The 21716-nt window shown below is 38.9% G+C and overlaps 1 long non-coding RNA gene across 2 annotated transcripts in view; it reads right to left on the bottom strand.

Moving 5' to 3' along the window:
• Positions 1-622: 622 nt before the first annotated feature.
• LOC138067652 (uncharacterized) overlaps positions 623-21716 on the bottom strand; it is a 41387-nt gene continuing 20293 nt past the window's right edge. For both annotated transcript variants that reach the window (XR_011141933.1, XR_011141934.1), the window contains exons 3-9: positions 21382-21543; positions 17555-17749; positions 16502-16550; positions 15899-16102; positions 12349-12425; positions 8141-8248; positions 623-3630 (exon numbers count right to left, since the gene is read on the bottom strand). This is a non-coding gene — a long non-coding RNA (uncharacterized lncRNA). The remainder of the gene's footprint in view (positions 3631-8140; positions 8249-12348; positions 12426-15898; positions 16103-16501; positions 16551-17554; positions 17750-21381; positions 21544-21716) is intronic.

The following is a 21716-nucleotide window of genomic DNA, read 5'->3' as shown; positions in this document are numbered from 1 at the left end:
CCTCTTAGTCTAAGTTGTAAATGTTCCTCATGGTTGGGTTCCCATCAGTTCTTTGGAGACTATTCAGCTCATTTTCAGGAATTTTTTTTTTTTTCTGATACTCAGTCTCATATTTTCTCTATCGCTCTTGCTAATATGCTTTAAAAATTTAGACTGTTATCATTCTCCCCATATGTCTTACTTATGACTGTGTGAAATTATATGTATACATGTCTTCCAGCCTCATAACCATTTCTATTAGTCTTCTCGGAACTCTCTGTAAATTGTTGCTATCAATTAAAGAGGTCTTCTGCTCTGAGTCATAAATCCATACATATTTCGGCTACTATGGGGAAACCAACCTTTCCTGTTAATGAATCAAAGTTATTAAAAGGAATATTTATTTCATGTCAGAATTACTTGAGAGGGAAAACTGAGTTGTCAAACCACCAGCAAATGTGTGAGCTCATGATAAATTAGAGCTGATCAGAAAAGTAAATGTTAATACGCACATTTTAAAATTTGCCTTTATTTCAAAGAAGTAACTAAGAAAAATTTTTTTTAATCTTTCATAAAGTTAAAAAAAAGAAAGAAGGAACTAAAGACACATTTTTGAAAGGTAATCTCTGCTAATAACATACTTGATTCTAACTTGGTAATTTTATTATGTTTTTATTTTGATATACATAAAGAAAGAATCACAATCATATCATTATAAAAATTGTACTTTTTCAACACACTTTGAAGATTTTCATTTTAAATTCTGACAAATCTGTGCATTCATAGGGAAAAATGTTCCACTGAAATTTTTTGACCAACTGTTTTTTGAGGAGATGGAGCTAGAAAAGCTACATTCTCTAGCATATCTATCTATCTCCTTCCTTGAACAGATTGAAAGAGATGATAAGCAGTTTCAAAGCTCTTCTAATTCTGTTAGATTGTTTCTTCAGAGAATAGGGCTGGTGCACTAACGGGCACAGGGAGTTTTACAGAAAAATACAGAAAGAGGGTTTATGTGAGCTCTCTCTTGTACTCTTATGAGCCAGGCTTTGCAATCTCACAAGAGGGTTAGGAATTTTTACATGTTCTTTGTAATGTAATATTCCTAGGACATGTAAAGAGTTTTGTTACATATGGGCAATTCTGGTCATCCAGGGAGTTTGGAAGAATAGAGTAGGACGTAGAGGAGTGGAAGAGTCTGAATGTCCCTCCTTCTGTGAAATTTCTTCTGAAAGCGTGTGTTTCCAAAAGCTGACTTCTACTGCCTCCTTACAATGCTAGAAACCTGCCAGAGGGGAGATGCTGCCAAACTGGTAAACTAGCAGGATGTTGGAGCATTATTCTTGTTGTATCTTCTCCACTTTCAGAGAGAGAAGAAAAGGAAATTGTCCGTGTCGAGCTGCCACTCACAACTTTGGCATCAAGACATCTCACAGAGTGGGGGAGAGGTAAAGTTGCTGTCAGTGCAGCCTATGCTCTGTGGTTGAGTAGATGATGATGAAATGATTATAGGTCTCCTGCAGGTGCCCTATAGTGGAAATTGCCTGAAAGGGTGTAGAGTGAAGCGATTTGAGCCTTTTCTTTGTGTACCCAGTTTATTTCCACTGACCCTTATTGTATTCTCTAAGCTGTATCCAACCGGAGAGCAGATCTCAGTCCCAGCCTCATCCATTTTGCATTGCTGAATGATACAACAGTGTTCAAGAGTTCACAAGCAAGCAAATAGAGCAATGGCAGAAAGCCAACATAACCAGCTCAACATAACAATGTCACCATTTCGCACTGATACAAGAGGAATTTGTGGTATGGTAAAAACATGAAGGATGACAGTGCCGTGCTGCAAGATTATTTCAGCATCCCAGAGAGTGTTTATGGGAGCACTGAGTGATCTGAGCGTTCCCTCCTTGCAGCCAATTATTTGCTACTCAGGAGTCTCCTTCAGTGAATTTTACCCTCTCCAGCCTATTCCATCCTTAGATTGCCTTACCAGGCACCATTTAGGTATTTACTGAGGCCAAGTGTCAAGAGAACAGTGAAGTATTTATAAGAGGGCTTTCACAAAATGCAGGTATTCTGAAAGGTCTGGCCCAAGCAGTTTTACCAGGATACTCACACTTTTATTTCCACTTGAATAATTTGTTTCAATACACACAAACTTTGCTCCCAACATCTATTTTCTCAAGATTGTATATCCAACATTTCCCTGTAAATTCAGCTGAAATTCTGGAAATCAGGCAAGTTTTTAAAAAGTTAAGTACTCTATTTAAACGCAGAAGAAAGAAATATTTGGAAGTATTTGAGAATCTTCTAAGACATGGAAAGCCAAGATGTTAGCTTAAAAAAATACATACATTGTTAAAATGCTAATAGAAACAGAAGTTATTGAATTGAAAATGAATGCTACTGCTTAGGTAAGACTAGCTTTCACCTGGGGCGGTGAGAGTGCGTTAATAATATTCAATGCTATTTTAATACTAGCTGTTTGTGAGTATTAGCCCTGGACATCAATGGTTTGTTTTCTTTTCCCTATGCAGTGTGCACACACAAGTCCCATTAATGTCAGTGATAATTAGTATCAAGAGGAGACTATAGATTCCTAAGATATTTTTTCATAATATTGAAGACCAGACTTTGGAAGATCAATGATGCACTGATGGCACATTTTCTTCCTAGCCGCAACTTACTACATGTTTTTTATGTCCAAACTCAGGCAGGAAACTGAGGCTACAAGAAGTGGAAATAGCAGCTCATTTGGCTGGCTCATTTGAATTGGATAGCTTTTCCAATGACAATGTGGAGGACAATACGAGTAATTATTACTGATTCCTGTTACTACATTGTTATGTTTCTTTCAGAGTAAATGGGGCATCCTACCGCTAACTGGCAATGTTATATTGTGTCTGTTCTGCAAGCCTGTCTACTTGGCTAACAAAATATTAACTGGCAGGGTAGCCTCAAGAAAAGCCCAAAGGGAGCTAGGTATCGTCATGACGCGTTATGTGAACAGCTTGGAGTTGAAAGGTATCCTGCAGGAACTATTCCATCTATACAGAATTTCTGCAAACAGAGTTAAGTAAATGTTTTATACCAGTATCCTGCTGGCTTTTGACTGTAGATAAAGATGTTAAGCAAGGCACCTTTGAAATATAGGCTCTAATTTATGCAATTTGCACTATTTTTAGTGTCAGACAGCTGTTATATTTGAATTTTTTCATTCAAATAAAGGACATTTGGTGTTATTTAAGAAGCTATAAATATTAGGTTACCTTTTTTTTGTAATACCAAGCTCAGGATGCATTATTACATTTAAAGGAGAAATAGCTCTAAATTCTGGAGAGCTATAATGTTGCATGTTTTCCTTAAATCAAATCAAATGATAATTACAAGGGGAAAGCCTCTTTTTGAAACATGCTACCCTTTTCCAAAGAGAGTCATAGTTGCTACTGAGAGTAAGGTCAATGCAAAAAAAAAAAAATAAAAGTGAAGGAAATCAATAAATATCTAAATTATTTAACGAAAAAATACAAACGGGTGTCTTACTGTCATGCACCATACCCTGCGTCTGAGAGCAGACAGGTGGATTGTCTCTAGCTGGCGTTGGGTTGGACACTCTCTCCAGCATGCTCATTAGTCGCTCCGCGCCTGGGCTCCCTGTTAGTAGAAAGGCAGGGATCACAGCAGGGAAGTTAGATCTCAGGCTTCTCACATTCCTGCTCTATCTTAGCAAAGCTTTGCAAAGCCTTTTCTGGCAGCTCATTAGTAGGTGCACTGATGCATAAGAGAAAGTCATTAGAAGTGTTTTTCAACATTGGCTTTTGATCAGGTGACTAGTAGCTTCGTAGAGACATTTACTTACATTGTTTTCTATAAGAGATTCTGTTGCTATATTGAGAATGACATACATATAAAATGTGGAAAACTAGCTTGACCTTTCTATGACAAAAGAAAAAAAAGCTCCATTAGTTCCCTGAATCTTGTCTTTATATCGGCAACTATGACGTAATAGAAGCGCAGAGTACTCACTCTTTTACCTTTAATAATCTATGCCAAGTTCAACTATATCGTTTGATTTAAGGTTATGACAAGAAGGACACTAGTGCACAAGAATATAGCTGGTATGCCTTAAGCTTTATGAGTTACCTTTAATGATAAGCATTAACTACTTTCTTTCTCCACGCAGACTGGCATTTTTAGCATTTTAAGACTAAATCTATCTATAGGGCAAAGTGAAACACACAGTAAAATTTTATTGGATCAGATAGGGTGAACTGATTAAGTGCCCTAAGCAGTATCTCCACTGGAAGGATTTCTTGTTTCATGGGAATATTTTTACTAAGCCCTGAGAAAACTATGCAAGTTTAATTGGAAATAGTATTAATACACAGACTAAACCTAATATCTGCTTTTTCTAAACCTGCATAATCAGGCTGTAGAAAATGAAATTGTACATTTGGGCACGCAAGCTGAAGAAGTGTTATGTATAAAGTTAGACACGGATAACAAACGTGATTCTTTGATTATCAGCTTTTCCTAGACACTTGATTTTTACAGAATATTCCACATTCAAGTGTGGCAACGCTGGTCAAATCCAAAACACCAGTGCTGATTGTTTACTGCTTTTGCTCACCAGAAAAAAAAGTCATGTTAAGCACATGCGATGACATGCAACCGAAACAAGAGGAGGCACAGCCGCTTTTGTAAAAGTTTACTGAAACAAAATACATCAGCTTAATCAGGCCTGCTTCTGGCTATGTAAGAACATGACATGCCAATTACATAAAGTTCCAGCTCAGCTAAGACTCCTGCTGACTAATTCAGTGTTGATTGTTTTCCGCTACATGGCTTTGAGTGCTTGTTAAGGCTAAAAAAAAAAAAAAAGAGAGAGAGAGAGAGAGGGGCAACAATTGCAGGAATTCTTTGCTTCCATCAAACTGTCTTATGATTGCCAGCAATTAGTTAAGCTCCTTGGCAGTAAAATGACAAGATGGGACTTGACCAAATACAATGTGTGGAGCACATAGGCATCTGCCCCAGCTGAAAGACATTACAATGTTTGTTAACCTTAAGGGTCATTCCTGATTCACTTCTGCAGACAGAAAACAAGATTTATATAACACAGATCAATACAGCCCTAAGACTTTCGCCATTGAGGATGCTAGATTGAGGCACTTCTCTTTATCAGTTTACCATGACACTAATGTATTTTGCCTGTTTTGCCTGGGCAGTGATGAATCTGTTGGCAAGAGAAAACAAATAAGTTCTGTTGTTGAGAGACATGTTGTCTATGATTTGTCTCAGCAGACATGCCAACTTGCTGGCCAATTCATTTCCTATTTAATTTAAGTGGCATATCTGTCTTCCCCTTTCTGGTATGTCTTTTGTCTGCTGCACACCCAGCCTGGCACAGCAAGGGGAGTCTGTAGCAGATCTTTCCAGGTAAGACTGATACAACCAAGACAAAAACAAAGCGTAGAATCGGTATCCCTAATTTTTAACGAGGGAGTTTTGGTAAATAGTTCCTTTCTCTGCACTTGCAATCTGAGGCAATCACTTCCATGATCTGTTTTAGACAGATCACAGTGATTTGTTTTATGTCCTCATAACCCAATGCCCTTTGAAAATATTTCCTGTAATGTGCTGTTCTGATGTGTGGTTTAAGATACACCAAAAGTTCACAATTATTTCTGTTTGAGAGAGCAACTTTTTAAAAATTTTGTTTACTTGGAAAATAAAATGCCTGCTTAGGGGCCAGTCTAGCCTTCCTTGGGCAGAGAGAGTTCCCCTGGGAAGCTAGGTGCTTAAGGACTTCAAAATGAGGCCTGTTAGTAGTTAGAACAAGTGTTATTTACACCATAAAGTCCTTTCTGCTACTTCAGAATGAAAAATGCAATTCTGAAGCTGTTATTTCCTGTCTGTCCCTGTCTGTTGCCATTCTTTTATTAAAGCAATTAGTTATACAGGCTGCTCATAGTTTCTGGAAATAAGATGATATATAAATTTTAAACAAAAAGAATGTATCTTCCTATAAAAAGTACTAAAGCAAATATATGTTAAATGAACATTTTCCCAAAGAGGCCCTACATCTGGAAGGTTGGAAGCTTGTGTCAGAGCCTTCCCAGTTGAACCCCCTTCAGCCCTGGAATTTTCTTACCCAGTTTGTTAACCTCTAGGGCAGGGTGCAGAGCCCATGTGCTCATTCAGGGCCAGATCCTGCCACTCTTATTTATTTTGAGTGGTAGCATACTCCAAAAGCAGTTAGATCAACTCCAATGGGACCATATGGTTCTACTCAGTGCAAGGAACGGAGGCAGAATCAGGGCCTTGGGCTTTTTCCAAAAATGCATTAGATGTAACAGATAGGCATTTTGTTTTGAGAACAATAATCTTCTTATAACTCTGTCCTTGTTATTGTTGTGATAATAGATTTTAGTATTCTGCATTCCACTGGCAACATGATCTTTTTTTGGTTCAGGCAACCATGGCTGAGGGTATCATAAATTGAATTATAAAATAAATAGAGGGAGAGAAGAGGTAGCATTCACATTGTTCAATCCTGCAAACTTTTACTCTCAGGTTTAATACATCCTACCAAGTACAGTCATATTTGCATCGCCAAGTCCATCTACCAATGCACTACCGCAAGTTTCCAGTTTTTACAGTGCCATACCCTGAATTAAGAAAAAGCTTATATAAGCCTGGAAAGCAGCATCATGTAAAATCATCAAACAGTACCACTGTTTAGTGAGGACAGAATTCAAGCAGTGGAATAGTTAACATGAACCACACTTTTCAAATGTGCCAGCTAAATCTCTGTGGCAGAACACATTAATTATAGCAGTCAGTTTACCTTTATCCTTCACAACATTTCTGATTAAAATTTCACACGTTACAATGATATGTGTCTTTTCTACAAGCTATGAAATTTACTCAGCGTCAATAAGTTCTTAGTTTGTTATTGAAAGAGTTGATGTATGTAAAAAAAAAAAAAAATCGACTTTTGATCTCTGACAGCGAAATCAAAAACTTAACTTCTTTTTTGGATGTAGTCAGGCTACCTGCATGTGTTATATGCCTGTGCAAAGCAGTCATTACCAGCACTGGATAAAAAGGAATAAAAAAAATCACTAACTTTGCTGCCAATAGAGGGTATGTGGTTTCAAATTTTATATTTGCTAAGCCTAATTAAGCCATAGATTATGTTTTGAAAGGTATGTTCAATTAACTGAATCCCTCATGAGGAATTATACACAGCAAAAGATAATCACAACATTTATCTGTTTTACAAATGTATATACTTAGGTTAAAAATGTTCTGGATTTTTATTCCATAGGGATATAAAGATTGATAGAAAAATAATGTAAACCAATAACTGCAAATACTTGCAACATTCATGTGTATAAAAAAATTTCCAATTATATTCATTATTAAGCATATAAAACTATTTTTATTGGTAGATAATTACTGATGAAAATCCTTTATTTAAAATTTTATTCATGTCTTATTCAGGAATTCGTATTTTAAATACATGTTTACAACAGGGAGATCCAGTGAGGCATGTAAAGTATCTAAATCACCCTGCAGAAGTTTACCACGGTGGAAAGGGAATGCACAGAGTATAGGCCCAGTGTAAACCTTTATAATTAAAGCATAAGCAGTGCTTAAATTTTTTCATGGATGTTCTCCAAGCCAGCTGGCTAACCCTAAAACTACATTAAGCCAATCTAATGGAAAATATGTGTTGTACATTTTGATAATCTCCTGCATCATCACGTACCAGATAAAAATGAGTGTGTAATTCCACGTACAATAAAGGAAGTAAAAATAGAAAGCTTTACAGGGGAGGAAAGTTGTGTATTATCAGAAGAAGTGTCTGGACTTTGCCTGCGCATATATTTTCTGTTAATATCCTTGATTCCAAAGTGACATTTATTTGGTGGGGCAGCACCATTCTTCCTGGACAATGGATTGACTATTTTGATTTCACTGAGAATAGTTTTGACTGTGAACATTTTCTTTTTCTTAGAACATTGTTCATTGACGTAAATGGGATCTGATAGCCAAGGCAAGTTTTCTTCTTGGCAACAGGCGATCGGGTTGATTGTTAGAAGGATAAAACAAAACGTTACAGCAGAAAGAATTCGGGAAAAAACTGTGCTCTTACCTCTGTAGGATCACTGGCAGTGAAATGCATGATTCAGGAGGAGTATGTTCCTGCATTGCACAGAATCCGTCCTTACAGGCACCCTTGCATGGGCAGCGTGTGCCCTTCCTTTCATATTTGGAGCCATGAGGAATATGAGAGAGAGAGAACAAGAAACTTGTTACTGAGCAGATGCTCTGAACCAGCCGTGCTGTGGTTCACTGTGTCCGTGAAAGCCACCTCAGACCAGGAGCCAGGGCCACGCCCAAGAGCATCCTCCTGCTGCTCAGGTGTCTCCAGGGAAGATTCTCCTCCCCTTTCTCTGACTTCCTGTGGGGCCGGGGGTGATTTCTGAATGGCATCTGAAATTGCACCTAAATCCTGTTTGCTCCTCACAGCAGACATCCTATTGACACATAGTGGCTTGCAAGTAGATTCCCTTTTGTAGCCCAATTCTTTTTCTGTCAAATGGTACCACCCAAAACATGATTCAGAGTGCCCAAGATGGGCACTTCCTTCCTGCGCAGGCTTTTTGGGGAGCACTGGGAAATGCAGCACTCAGCTTGTGTTCCTGTGTGGAGGACAGATCTAGATAAGTGACAGCGCTTCTCGCTCAGGGCTCAGTACCCAGCCTGGCCACTGGTGAAGGTGAAGATGGTGCCCATTACCAGAAGCTTGAAAGCAAAGTGATTGAAAATCACAGAAAATGGCAGTTTTAGGTTCTGGATCCTCACCACGGTGAGTGTGTTTAAGATAATGTGAATATATTTCAGGATTAATATCTAAATTACTGTATTACAGACAATTGCTGTACCTGGGCCACTGTATAATACAGAATTCAGGAGTTCTGAGACCAAAGAAATAAAGTAGAATGAGCTTGAGTTCAGGTAAAGGCAGCTTAGGGATGGGGAAGGATCATGTTCTGCTCAGGGACTGCTGATTACATTTTCCGTTCAGTTTTGTGGTCTGCAAAGTGAGGAAATAAAGGCTGAACCACTGCCAGAGCTGTTGGAGAACGCCCTGATCTAGTGATTACCAATTAACAACAGTGTCTCCATTTTAGTCTCATGGGCAACCAGAGTGTTATTCCAGCTGACAAAAATAAGCAAGGTAACTCCTGCTTTTGCAGAAAGGTAAATGTTACTGTCCTCTGTTCTAGTGTTGTCTGTACTCACTGATTGCTTTGAAACAGATGCATGGTTTTTTGAAAACGTTTTAAGATTTTTTCATTGATCATGAGCTGAAGGAGGCCAATGGGATGAACTTTCCTGCTCAAAAGATTCTTTCATAAAAATGGTTTAGATAGAGTTCTTCATTCAGATCTTCCGGGAATAATGTGTCCCAAGTAAATATCCCAAAGGCCTCCCTTCTACTAAGTTCACAGTCTGTATTATCTGCTCTCTATAAACCATTGATTTTCTAAATGCCTGAGTTTCAAATTAGAAATTTCATACTGCAAATTAATAAAGAATTTAGCTGTAGGGTAATCTCTGTCCCCCCATCTAATCAAGCTCAACCAACTGAATGGATTGCTTTAAAGTTCTAGTAGATTAACCAATGCATGTTAAACCCTATGCTTATACCCTATGCCTAAGTAACAGAATTAGAGAAAGACCTGGAAAAAGGTTGGCAGTGTCAGACCACCAAAACAAGATGAGCACTCCCTTTTTTTCTCCTCACAATAGCAGAGGATTTTCTGATGGGAAAATGTAGTTGTAGCATCACAACTTTGCCCAGGGAAAGCTGTCATAATGTGTAAGAGCATACTCCACAAAGAGATCAAAACTTCAGACAAAAAGATCAGTGTTTATTAAAATAGTACTTTTCCCACAGTAAGTGTCTCTGTACTTTCCTAAACTGACCCTTAAAGTCTTGCTTAAAGTCCCTTGCTGAAGTCCCTTCCCGAGCCCTCTGGGAAGCCCTCTGCAACAGCACCGTGCAGCCAGAGCTGAACTGCACTGTGTTCACATTTCAAATACCATTTTTATTTACTTCATCTCAGAATGTATGTATTTGTTTTTACAAGAAGAAAAGATGATCATGAAATAGAGGTGTGAAAATTTAGATAGCAGCTAATTAGTTTTAGTAAGACTGTTATAGAGTATAATGGATTTTCAGCTTTCTCTATTTTTTATCCTCTGACTTAAGGCAATTATTTAACAGTGGTGGTGGAACAAGTTATTGTTCATAATTTCACAACACAGACTGCGTGCTTAAGGCCCACATCAATTAATTGAATTTATATGAAAATGTTTATTCAATTTCAATTGGATTGAGCTATATTTTGGCTAGTATTGAATTAACTTAAGTAGTGGCTTCTCTATTTCATTGTTTTATTACAGAGTATTTGTTGCTGTATATATCCCTCACTTCTTACTGAGAGGAAAATATTCCTCTTGCTCTCAATAGCTCACACTCAATTCAAAAAAACAGATTGATTTGGTTTAATGCAAGTGATGCTGGAGGGGAATGTGGAAGTGATACTCAGGATCCTCCACACTGGGTTAAAGTTGGAGAGGGGAGAAGCAGCCTCGACATCTCTGACCCACTGCAAAATGGCTCTAACTCCAGCTCAGTTGCAGTCCTGCCCCTTTTCTTATGTTGTTCTATGTAAAGGCTTGTCCCTAGGGGACATCTCATGTCACTCTCGTCATTGCCGCCTGGCATGGGCTTGCTGTGGCAATGGTACCTAAAGCACACTTAAAGAAAGCAACTGCCTAAATGTTATAAGGAAAGCCTTATTCTAACATGGGAAAGCTCTGTGCAGGGAGGAAGTTTCAGCAGATCTAATATGTAGTTTATTTGGCACTCGGTGCCAGGGAGGATCATGGCGTAACAAGTAACAGGAGTCCAATTTGAAAATGATCTTTGCAAAAAAAATAAAATCCCCTAACCCAACTGTGTGTTCTGCCAACCCGTTTTATTCTTCTTTTGAATTTGCAGTATTGCAATATATGCTGTCCCTGTTCTTCAGCTAGTAAAAAATCAAGATCCACCTTTCTTAGCTCTTGCTTGAAGCTCTCACTTTTATGGGAAGGAGATCTACTGCAATCTGTTAAGCTCATTAGACTTAACTGTCAAGGCTACTAAAAGGCACAATTGTTTATTTGTTTGTTCATTTAGTGTAAACATAGCCTGGGTTGTCAGCTCTGTTTCTTATTAAGGTCTCCCAGCAAGTCCCTTTCTAAAACTCTGTTTCCCAAGTGTCTGCCAAATTTGAACCATCTGAGGTGCATTTTACTATGACAACATCTCAGAAGATTCAGATGTTTCCAAGAATATGGTTAGCTTCAAAAAAGAACAAAAATGTTGGTGAAATCTGGCAAATCCCTTCTTTAGCAGATCTGGTGCCCTTGGTTTTTAGAAGAGCAACTTGATATTTGGCAGGGAGGTAGCGTTTCCTAGCCCTGTGAACACCCAGCTAAACGTGGCCTTGCTAATAAACGTCTCAAAGTTGCAATTGCACACGATAAGAGACTTCTTCCATTGTAACAGCTAAAAATCCTGGAGGGTCTCTTCACGTCGAACGCGTCTGCTCTATCTGACCAGGTCCTGCATGTGCCAGCCGCGCAGCCCGGCTCAGGCCAGGGCTCCGGGAGGGAAGCGGGAGCTTCCCCGCGACGGCAGTTCCCAGCATGGGGAGCGCGGCTGCGGCTGGGGCACCGGAGCTGACAGCACCGAGCCTGTCAACGCTGTGTTCACACACCATGACATGCATTGCTTACTGGCACCCGGGCAGCAGGGAGGAGGCAGCTATCTCATTAAAATTCAAAGGTAACAAAGGCAAATCAGAGAAGGAAATAAAGTAAGAGCTTGGGACAAGGAATCTGGTGAAACTGGGAGTGACTGGGCAAGGAAATTATGTTCACTGCTGGTGATTTAGATTTAATTAGCTGATTCCCCCCCTCCAATTCCAATTCCCAGCACCTCCTGTCAGCTATAAAAACAGGTCCATTTGGTTCATTAAAAATGTGTGTTTCTGTACATTTGAGGCATTTGGGATTTCTTAGAATAAAAGAGCAGGGAGAATATTTTGAATTTTTAATAATGGGATCCCTTTCAACATGCACAGTGATGAACTGAAATTGTTTTGTAGTTGAAATTAAATGAGAAGGCAGGGGGCTATTATTTATATCTTAGTTATCATTACACTTCTGGCTGGATAGTACTTCAATTGAGAAATATCTTTCAGTGATTACAATGCTTCAGAAGCTTTGTTTTTTATTTACCTGTTTAGTGCAGGGCATGAATTGTTTTTATCTCTAAGTGCAGCTTCTGTTTCTTCTACCAATACGGAGTTTCCTGCCTTTGAATAACATGAAAAACATAGGTTTTAATTTTCTATGGGTAGCTCTGCAAAACGCGTGGGTTTTGCTCCTCAAACAGAAAGAAAGAAAGTAACTTAAAATGCCACATATTTTAGTCAGTTTAAAATCATACTACAGCATGTCACTCAGATTCACTAACTTCGGTCTGATTTAACAATGCTTGAATAACATGAATTTCACTTCAACTTAATTAAACAGAGGCAAAAGTATTTCAGGCATGATTTTGGTGCAGTCTGGACACTTGAAGCCTCATTGTAATCTTACACACAAGTGAGCATGCAAAATGTCACTTGAAAGACAGAGACTTAGATGCCTAAGTTGTAGAGGCAATTATCCATCTGTGTACGACAGTGTTGTGTTTAAGAATAGAAAATATTTGTGCCTATCCGCTAGAGACCCATTGGGAGAAAAGAGCTCTTCAAAGTAATCTTCAAGCCTTTATTTAAAATATAGAACAATGAATTTAAAACCCTGAAAGGTTGATAGCAAAAAGGAACACACTTTTTCTTTTTATTATTAATAGCTGAGAAGGAAAACAGTCTAAATAATCTGAAAACCAGAGGACAGCATTGTGTGTACGTGTGTATGACTTTTACAAGTTATTTATTCAGGCTGAAATTAAAAGGAAAAATGGCATTAGGTAAGAAACAGTACAGCATTTCATTGGAAAGAAACTTTCATCATATGATTTTCTCAGCTTGTGATGACTCTTCGGATTCATTTTGCACTTACCATTAGCGTGGCTAGCAGAGATAAAGATGGAAAAAGTTTCCATCATATGGCATGCGCCGGAGCTGTCTCTGTCAACGCAGCCCCTAACCGCACTTTCAGCCCCACCTTGGGCAGATTCACCATGATAAGGGCTGGGTCAGTGACAAACTCCACGATCTTAAAGACACTTGAAAATTACACTGGCTCTTCCCATGTATTGCCATGCAGTGCTGCCTCTATGTTATCTAGACCAGAAACGTTTCATTTCACTAGATCACAATCTTGTAAGACAGCCCTGTCATTTTAATTTGTCACTCTTTGTGTGCTATATCTCACTGAAGTCTCATCTCCCCAGCCAAGTGCCATAGGCTACTGTTCAGAAAAGAAATCTGTCACAGAGAATAGCAAAGGTAAACACCACAAAACAGAAAGTTTATGGCTGAAATCACCACTCCGGGCTCCATTCCCACAGGCTTAGCAGGTGGTATAATCACCCAAAGCTGAATTGGAAAGATCCGTAATTTCAACCATTTTACACGCACACACATCTCTCCTGCTGTTTCTTGCTACTACCTTGCCTCTGCTGTTGATCCTGTATAGCAGTGTCACTCGCAGAAGACAGCGGAAAGGGACAAGGGATGAAATGAAAGAATTGCTGGCTAAGAAGAGGAGTTGTGACTGACATGAGGCTGGGGTCTGAAAACAGCTCTGGGAAGTCTGTAGGAGAATTGATGGCAAAAGAAAAAAACCTGGAAAAAAAAATAAGACTGGAGGTTCAAACATCTCAGAATCCACCCAGTGATTCTAGATCACTGGCACCAGCTGTTTCAAGCCCTTTTTTTTTCCAAAGAAGGCAGTACCTAAACAAAGAAGACAGCATCCCAGGCCTGTCTGGCTTTTTTGCATCATTCTTAACAGTGTGACGAATCTTCCTTACCAAATGTGAGAATCACAGGGAGTGAAGACAGCAAAGGCTCATAGTTTGTTTACTTCTTAAACGCAGAGACGCATAGCACAGTTCTGCATTCCCTGACTTGGATTTTTGGCTTCCCCTTTGGTCCACCCCCACTGAAGCAATTAATCAAAATAAATGAGGCAGCAAACATATGATACTAGCTGACTTCAAATTGCAGTACATTAACTGTCTCCTGGAATTTCATTTACCATACTATGCAGAATGAACTGTAGGCTTTACTCCAATAGTTTTGCTCCTGAACATTACTTAAAGTATGCATTATTGGTAAAATACTGATTGGTATACGGGAACAGTTATCTGTTTTATAGGTTATGATATGTGGAATCTTTATATATTTATACAGCTGTGAAGAAACCAAGGGTGTTGTTATCAATTATACCAAGTATATTCCTTTACGTTGCTTTGATAGGAGAGGAGGCATTAAAGTAAGTGAGAATCAGCCTTTCATAAACAGATGTAAATCAAAGAATCGGAGAGAAAAAAATCTCCAACCTAAGCATTAGCAAATCCTTTATGGTAAAAGTTGGGAGTTTGCTGTGAAACATGAGAGACGGCAAACATCGTACATCAGGGATGCAAAAATAAGTATGTTCCAACAGATAGAACAAAGCAACTTATCAAAGGCAGTAGGTAATACAGTTCTGGAAAGACAAAACTCAGAGGAAAAAGGTTCTATTTAGTATGTGTACCAAACAACAGAGATGGGATTTTGCGTGTGAATAATGCAGAAGAGCTATCCTAGCTAGGCATGCCCATGGCATCCTAGGGTTACTGTTTTTTAATTTGATAAAATGTGCAGGTGGAGTTGCTACCTACCTCTTGTCCCACTGCCTTTTTTGTGTGTCAGGCAGTGTCCTCAGAGCAGTGCAAGCAGAGGATGGCTACCAAGTGCCTGCAACTACAGTCCCTTCAGTACTCACAGAGCCTATCCTGACCTTTGAGAAGGCCTAGGTAGTGAGTATGGGCTATTCGCTCTTGCCCTTTCCCAGGTGGTATGGCTTTGTTCAAAGTCCGTTCTAGCAAAGAATCATCAAATAAACTATAGCTTTTGTTTCTTCCCCAAAACTGATCCCTGGATTTTTGCTATAAGCTTTGTCATCCAGAAGAGCCTTCAAATCCCTAGTGCAGCTAATAAGACCTACCTGCTAATATGACTCAAAAATAATTAAAGAGCACTTCTATGCAAGGTTTAAGTGCCGGATATAAGAATGACTCACCAGTGTCCTTATGCAGATTCCTAGGATCATTGTCCTTTTACAGCAAATTATAATTGAAAAGTTTCAGAGATTGCCTGAGTGCTTAGGAGTTTTCAGTATCAATTTAGAGAGGTAATTTGGCAAGTAGTACTAGGAGGATATTCTAAGTGTAAGGAAAGGTATGAAAACTAAATAAAGCCAAGAATAGGCAAGAGGCAAGTTTGGAAAGGGAATAAGTAGGTAGGGAAGCAAGAATTGCAGTTCTAGTTTTACAAATGGGGGAACAGAAGCAAGTAATTTCAATGATTTCATCAAGGTGACAAAAGCAGTCACTGGCAGAAGAAAGCGTTGAGTTGAGGTGTTATGAGCTGGAGTGATCCAAGCATCCAAGGGGTATTTGGCACCAAATGTCATTTCATTTCTGCAGGATTTGGCTAATTAACTGCCCTTTACGCCTTTGAAAATATCCCCTTGTGCTTGAAGGAACCATGCCTCCCTCTGATTAGTTTACTTTTTGATTCCAGGAAAAGGATTTAAAAAAAAAAAAAAAAAAGAAAACTCAACTCACACTCTAACAAACTGTGGCGGACCTGTGCCCTTCTCTCAAGCTGTGGTGGTTGGAGGGGTCCAGTGCTGGAGGACTGCAGCTCCTCCACTGTGCTCTGCTTGGGAAAGTCTGCTTCTGGAGGGGTTTCCAGAGAAAGTGAGGTCCATTCAGGCTCTATCCCCTGTCCTGTTGCTTGAAATGTTGCTTCCAGAGGTAGAATAACGTCTATATTGGAAAGAAAGCAAAAGAAATGCTGCATTTTCAGTTTTGCTCCCCCTACCCAATGCCTGTTTGAAAAGCAGACCAAGATTTTGTCCTGAGCACTGAGGGCTATCGAGGCTTGAACATCTGTGTACTTCCTTCCTGGTTTGCTTCTCCCACACTTTATGCTCTATAATTATTCTGACAGGCATGCTGCCGTTTTGCAACTGAGAACTATATTGTATAAATATAATATGCTTGTTAAAATATTAAATGCTTAACTGTTTGTTTGTACACCTATGAAACATTCTGTAGCAGGATTAGGCTGGATCCCTAAAGAGTCATTAACTTGTATTATATTGAAGTATTTATTATTGTGGCATATGTAATGGATAATATTTGTTTACATTTTTAATTACTCACATTTTCAGCCAAGAAAATCTCCAAGGATAATGTCTCATTTACAAGTGTCCTGGCAAAAGACAACATAATGTAATCACACATTACCAACAATTCCATGACAACCATGCAATGCTTTAAATATGAATTTCAAATAAAGACATAATTATGGTAAACTATAAAGACATTATACACAAGATACTGCAACACTGCAAAACTGAAATGAAGGAAACTTTCCTCTAGCTGTTGTGGATATTGAGCTTGTTCCAATACCCAGTGAAGTCAAGAGAAAGATTCCCATCTCCCTCAGCAGTCTCTAAGCTGACACCAGCAATAATGTGGCAAGTAACTGGCAATGTGTACCTTCAGAATTTCCCAATATATTGAGTCCTATGATTAGGACTGGGGAACCTTTTTTCTCCCAGAACACGGATGAATAAATAAAAGCAATTTAAATTTAATTAATTGATAATCTTTTTATTTTCAAATGTGAGCAAAAAGCTTCACTTTTGCAAGCTTTTCTCCAACAGAACAGGTAGCAATGGACTGTGCTTGGATAATGATCTCTGCCCATCAGAACCAGCCAATGAGGGAGCTATACTAATGCACAGACTTAGCTCCACCATGATACGCTTTTGGCAAGATTCTCAGAAACATCCTTTGCTGAGCTTAATGTTTGCTAGGGAATGGATTCTGCAGTAATCCATAGCCCATTTTCACAGTCCATGTTCAGTATAATGCCACGTTGTGTAATTTGAGTAGGTCTGAAAACATTTTGTTGGTATTAATGTATAGAAAATAATCACTTTTGAGTATTATATTGAAGCTAATTACTTGTTGCTTTCATAGAGACCCACTAATAGTGTGACAAAGAGTTTCATCTTAAAAACGATAAACATTTATATATTTTAGTAGAAGAATCATCTTCTGATGCCAGTGAATACAGCTGCTACTTGTGAGATTAAATCAGGTTAGGAATAGGATTTTGGAAAATATCCAGAAAACTGCGCTGAGCAAGATGGAGGCTTTTGTGAACTGTTTCAAACCTCACAGTCCTTAATTTGCAAGAATGTGTACCTTGTTCTTTGCCAGGGGTACTTTTCCTTCTGCCTGTTTTTCCTCTCCTCTCTTCGTTGTGCTTCATGGGTTTTATCGGAGATTCCAGAGCACTGATACTATTCTGCCCGAGGGATGTTCCCAGCCAAAATGAGCATACGCGCCACGGTGTCGTGCAAGCAGCCAGCACGTTTGGGGTCCAGAGTCCACTGCAGCCTGGCACGGAGCAGATGCAGGGAGGAGGTAAAGCACGAGGGGTCTGGATGCCTGAGCTATGTGATATGACTAAGGCAAAAAAGTAAACTACCACACGAAAGAAATTATTCTCAAAACATTTCTATGAAGCCTGTAAAAGTCGATTCTATTCGCTGTGCTTTCATTTCACTCTATTGCTTATGTTAATTTAGAATGAAAACACAAATCCTCCATCCAGAGGGGCGGTTAAAATATTTGTTTTTCTTCTAGTTAGATAGCCATTTTTCCTTCCTGTGATATAACATATCTTCATATTAATCTGGACTACCAAGACCAGTTATTTAGCATGTTTATATTGTATTTTGATCTTTATGTTAAGAAGTGGACCTCTGCAACTAAAATATCTATGCAGGTAACACTTTCTTAGCTGACTGCAGTTACTGAAAGAAACAAGGCTAGAAGAACAAAATTCAAGACGTTCCTATCACAATTTAAACGACAAGATTTCTGTCTTAAGCTCAGATCATAGTTGCTGCAGTGGTAGGAATGTATGCCATGATACTTTCTTAACATCTTTGAAATCATACTCATCTCTTTAAGAGTGTGTAATTCTCTTATTAATTAATTCTAATAAAGTTCAGCTTGCCCACTGAGAGGAGCATAAACCTTTTAATTGTTATATTTTAGAAGTCTCTGAGTCCCCAGCCAACAGTAACATTTGATGTGTATCATCTCAAATGCAATGCTTCAAAATTAGTTTGATTAAAAATACATAAAGTTAACAAATTGTCCAAAAAACAATGTTCTTTTGAAAGCATTTTTTAAAAATGTCTATTTTAATCATTGTAATATAACTGTCTCTGGTATTTCTGTCATTTGGTAGCGCTTCCAGACGCATTCATGGTGGTCATCTTTGATCATATAAATTCAAGAGATTCCAGGGCTTTTTCTATTTGCATAAAAAACAAAGAAAGCATTGTCAGAAATTCCCAAATATGCATTTTGAATCAAGTTTCACCTAAATGCTATACAAAGACTCAGTGTCTTGATGCTAATTTATTGAAAATGCCTTGGCCTTTAGGAATTTCCCATTGGCACTTACTAGAGCTGAACTCAAAGTGGCAATGGCAAAAAGCAGCCATCGAAACTGCATTCATGCTGACATCTAAGCCCTAGTGCTCAAATTATGAGTGCCCTGAAACAAAATACTGTAGAAGGAAATGCAAAACATAAAAAATGCTTTAGGTGCCAAGATCTTGCTTGAAAGGAGTGGAGGAGAAAATAAGTTTGTTTGTTTTTTTTTCTAGTGAAATCTAGAGTGCCAAAGACTTAACACAAAGAAAGGATTTAATGAAAGAGATGTAAAAGGTTAGATGTTTAATGCACAGTACTGCAATCAGTGTTTTATATCTATAATGTGTGCATATCTTTAACCATATTTAGATTTCAACATATGGTCTGTAAATAACATATGTAAGCAGGATCGTTGAGTGAGATGATTTTTTTTCCTGCTGAATGTACGTGTTTATTTTATGAGCAGAGACGTGAAAAGTTCATTCATGTCAAAATGTGTTGCTAAGTATAAACATGCTGCTTCACTTTAGGCAGGATCAGGAAAGACCCTGGGTGTGTAATCTGTGAATTGACTCTATGCTGATGTTGCCCAGGTTTTGTATTACTAAACTATGGCTCACAACAACAACAAAAATTTAACCTTTAAATAGAGGCACCAAAATAATTTAAAACAGATTGGAGGGTTTAAAGGGCTCCAAGAGTAAGCAGCTCATATTTCAGTTCCTCCCCTCTAGGGCCTACCTATTTGGTGTTCAGAGTTCATCTCATATTGCAGCTGCTTATGTTCACATTTTCTGCGGTGTGTGGATGAAATGTCCAAGGAAAAAAAGCAACAAAAAAAGTAAAATAAATAACATTAAAAATATCTACCCTAAAACAATGGCTTGGCTGTTATTGGGCAGGGAATAGGACAAATTACCTAGAGGCTTTTAAGTAAGAGCAGGGGGAAAAAAAAAAGAATGACATGAAAGTGTGAAGATTTTAAAGGGACTTTCCGTTTCAGGGGACATTTTTTATTTAAAGTTCTTTCAGGTTATGGAGTCTATTATTTTGTTGTTCTTTTATTAAAAATTTCTTTGTAATTCATTTGGACTTCCTTGCCACCAGGCACAGACAGATAGCAACAACAAACAATTATACTCTGTATTTATCACTTTATTCTATTTTACAGTGTATCTCTGATTATGGAAACAATACATTTTTTGCACCTTGCTTTGGTTACTATTTGTCAGGAGTAGCCTTTATAAACACTATATTTTCCCATTTTAATAAAAGGCTAGAGCTGCACTAAGTGCGTACGATGTGATTTGAAACAAAAAAAATCAGACTGCCAGACTAAGGTTACAAGTCCTTCATTTACACAGCACCATCTTACAATACGAGTTAGGAAACCTTCCATCTATTATATTTTCTAGCCCTGTTATTCCAATGTAATATCTCTCTCTATATATTTAATTAATGTACTAATTTCACTCATCTTCATTTCACCAGCGTAACTCACATGCGGCCTTGTAGCCAATATGAATGCTGTTGCACACAACCTGCTCATATCAAAGGTTGTGTACTAAGTATCCATGCTCTGAGGAAATTTTCTTCCTTATAGCTATTCCATTTTTACTTAGGCTGTACTTAACGCACACGCTACGTTATTTTTTTGAAGGGCCCAGCATCCTTTGTTGGCTGGATGAAAACCTGTCTCTACTGAAGCCTATGTGAATTTTGCTTTCAGCTGTAGCAGGGACAGAATTTCACCACCCAGGGTGCTGAACACTGTCTCCGGTGAGGTAATTCGTGGGACCTTGGTCCAAAAACTTAGCGGTACCATGACCACCAGTGAACGGTACCCTCCCTTGTTACTGGAACTATATGCAAATGTCAAACTGGGAAGGTGATGGGTGCAGCTAGGGCAGATTCCCCTCTTCTGTGGTCCTTCCTCCAGTTGCCCACATGTAGCCAGCACATCCTGCTGCCTCAGAGGAGGCAGGAGAGGCGACTACAGGCTCTGGATGATCTGGAGATCATGAGCAGAAGGAGAAGCCAACCAGAGGCATCGCAGCTCACCCCTCACTCATCTCAGCGGATTGGCCCCTGCACAGCCCTGCCGCCACGTCTGCCTCCTGTCCCACCTCCCCACACTCTTCTTCTCACAATAAAGGAGAATCGTATTATTTGGGGCAGCGGTCTGTTTGCCTCCTTCCAGCGCCAGCCCTGCCGGCCGTGGCGCGCCACTCCTGCCATGCGCAGAACCAGCTGCAGAGACTGGCAGGGCTGATACCAGGCCCCCACTGCTTTCCTCTGTGGCTCTCCTACTTGTTTCTTCAGAAATCGCTTCCTTCTGACTTGCATTAATAGAGTGGAAAATATAGGCCAGGACGACTAATCTACTGTAGTAATGTTTTAATTAATAATTAGATATAGCTTGTTCTCTCAGGATGAAAATATTTCCTTTATGATTAAATCTTTATAGTAGAAAAAAGGCCAAAATATCATGAATCATGCTCTAAGCCATCACTCAAGGGAGTAACAAAAATCAGGTGTTTAACAGAGTAAATCTTCCAACAAAGCAAAAGTATACTTACAAAGCGTGTCAGTGGAAAGTGAGTGCAAATTCCCATGAATCACAATAAAGCCAATATTTCATCTTAGCTGTTCCAGCTCATCCTCTAAGGCCAGGTATCTCCAGATGAAAACAGCTTGCTTACATATTCCCCTGAAACTGGAGGATGGAGGATTACCCTCTTCTGTGTGAATAAGGAAGAAAAGGACCTTGTTTGTGTTTATTAAAAAAAAAAGAGAAAATGCCACCCAAACACAGGCAGTTTCTGTCCTTTACAGATTGATTTCTTATAAACTGGGTAGTCATGTGATTGTATGTAATCTGTTCTATTCTTTCTTTCCCAAGCCATGTGTACGC

The sequence above is a fragment of the Struthio camelus genome, chromosome 6, assembly GCF_040807025.1.
Source record: "Struthio camelus isolate bStrCam1 chromosome 6, bStrCam1.hap1, whole genome shotgun sequence".
In the NCBI taxonomy this organism is placed as follows: domain Eukaryota; kingdom Metazoa; phylum Chordata; class Aves; order Struthioniformes; family Struthionidae; genus Struthio; species Struthio camelus.
The sequence above is the reverse complement of the archived record's forward strand: the minus strand, read 5'-3'. Positions and strand labels throughout refer to the sequence as shown.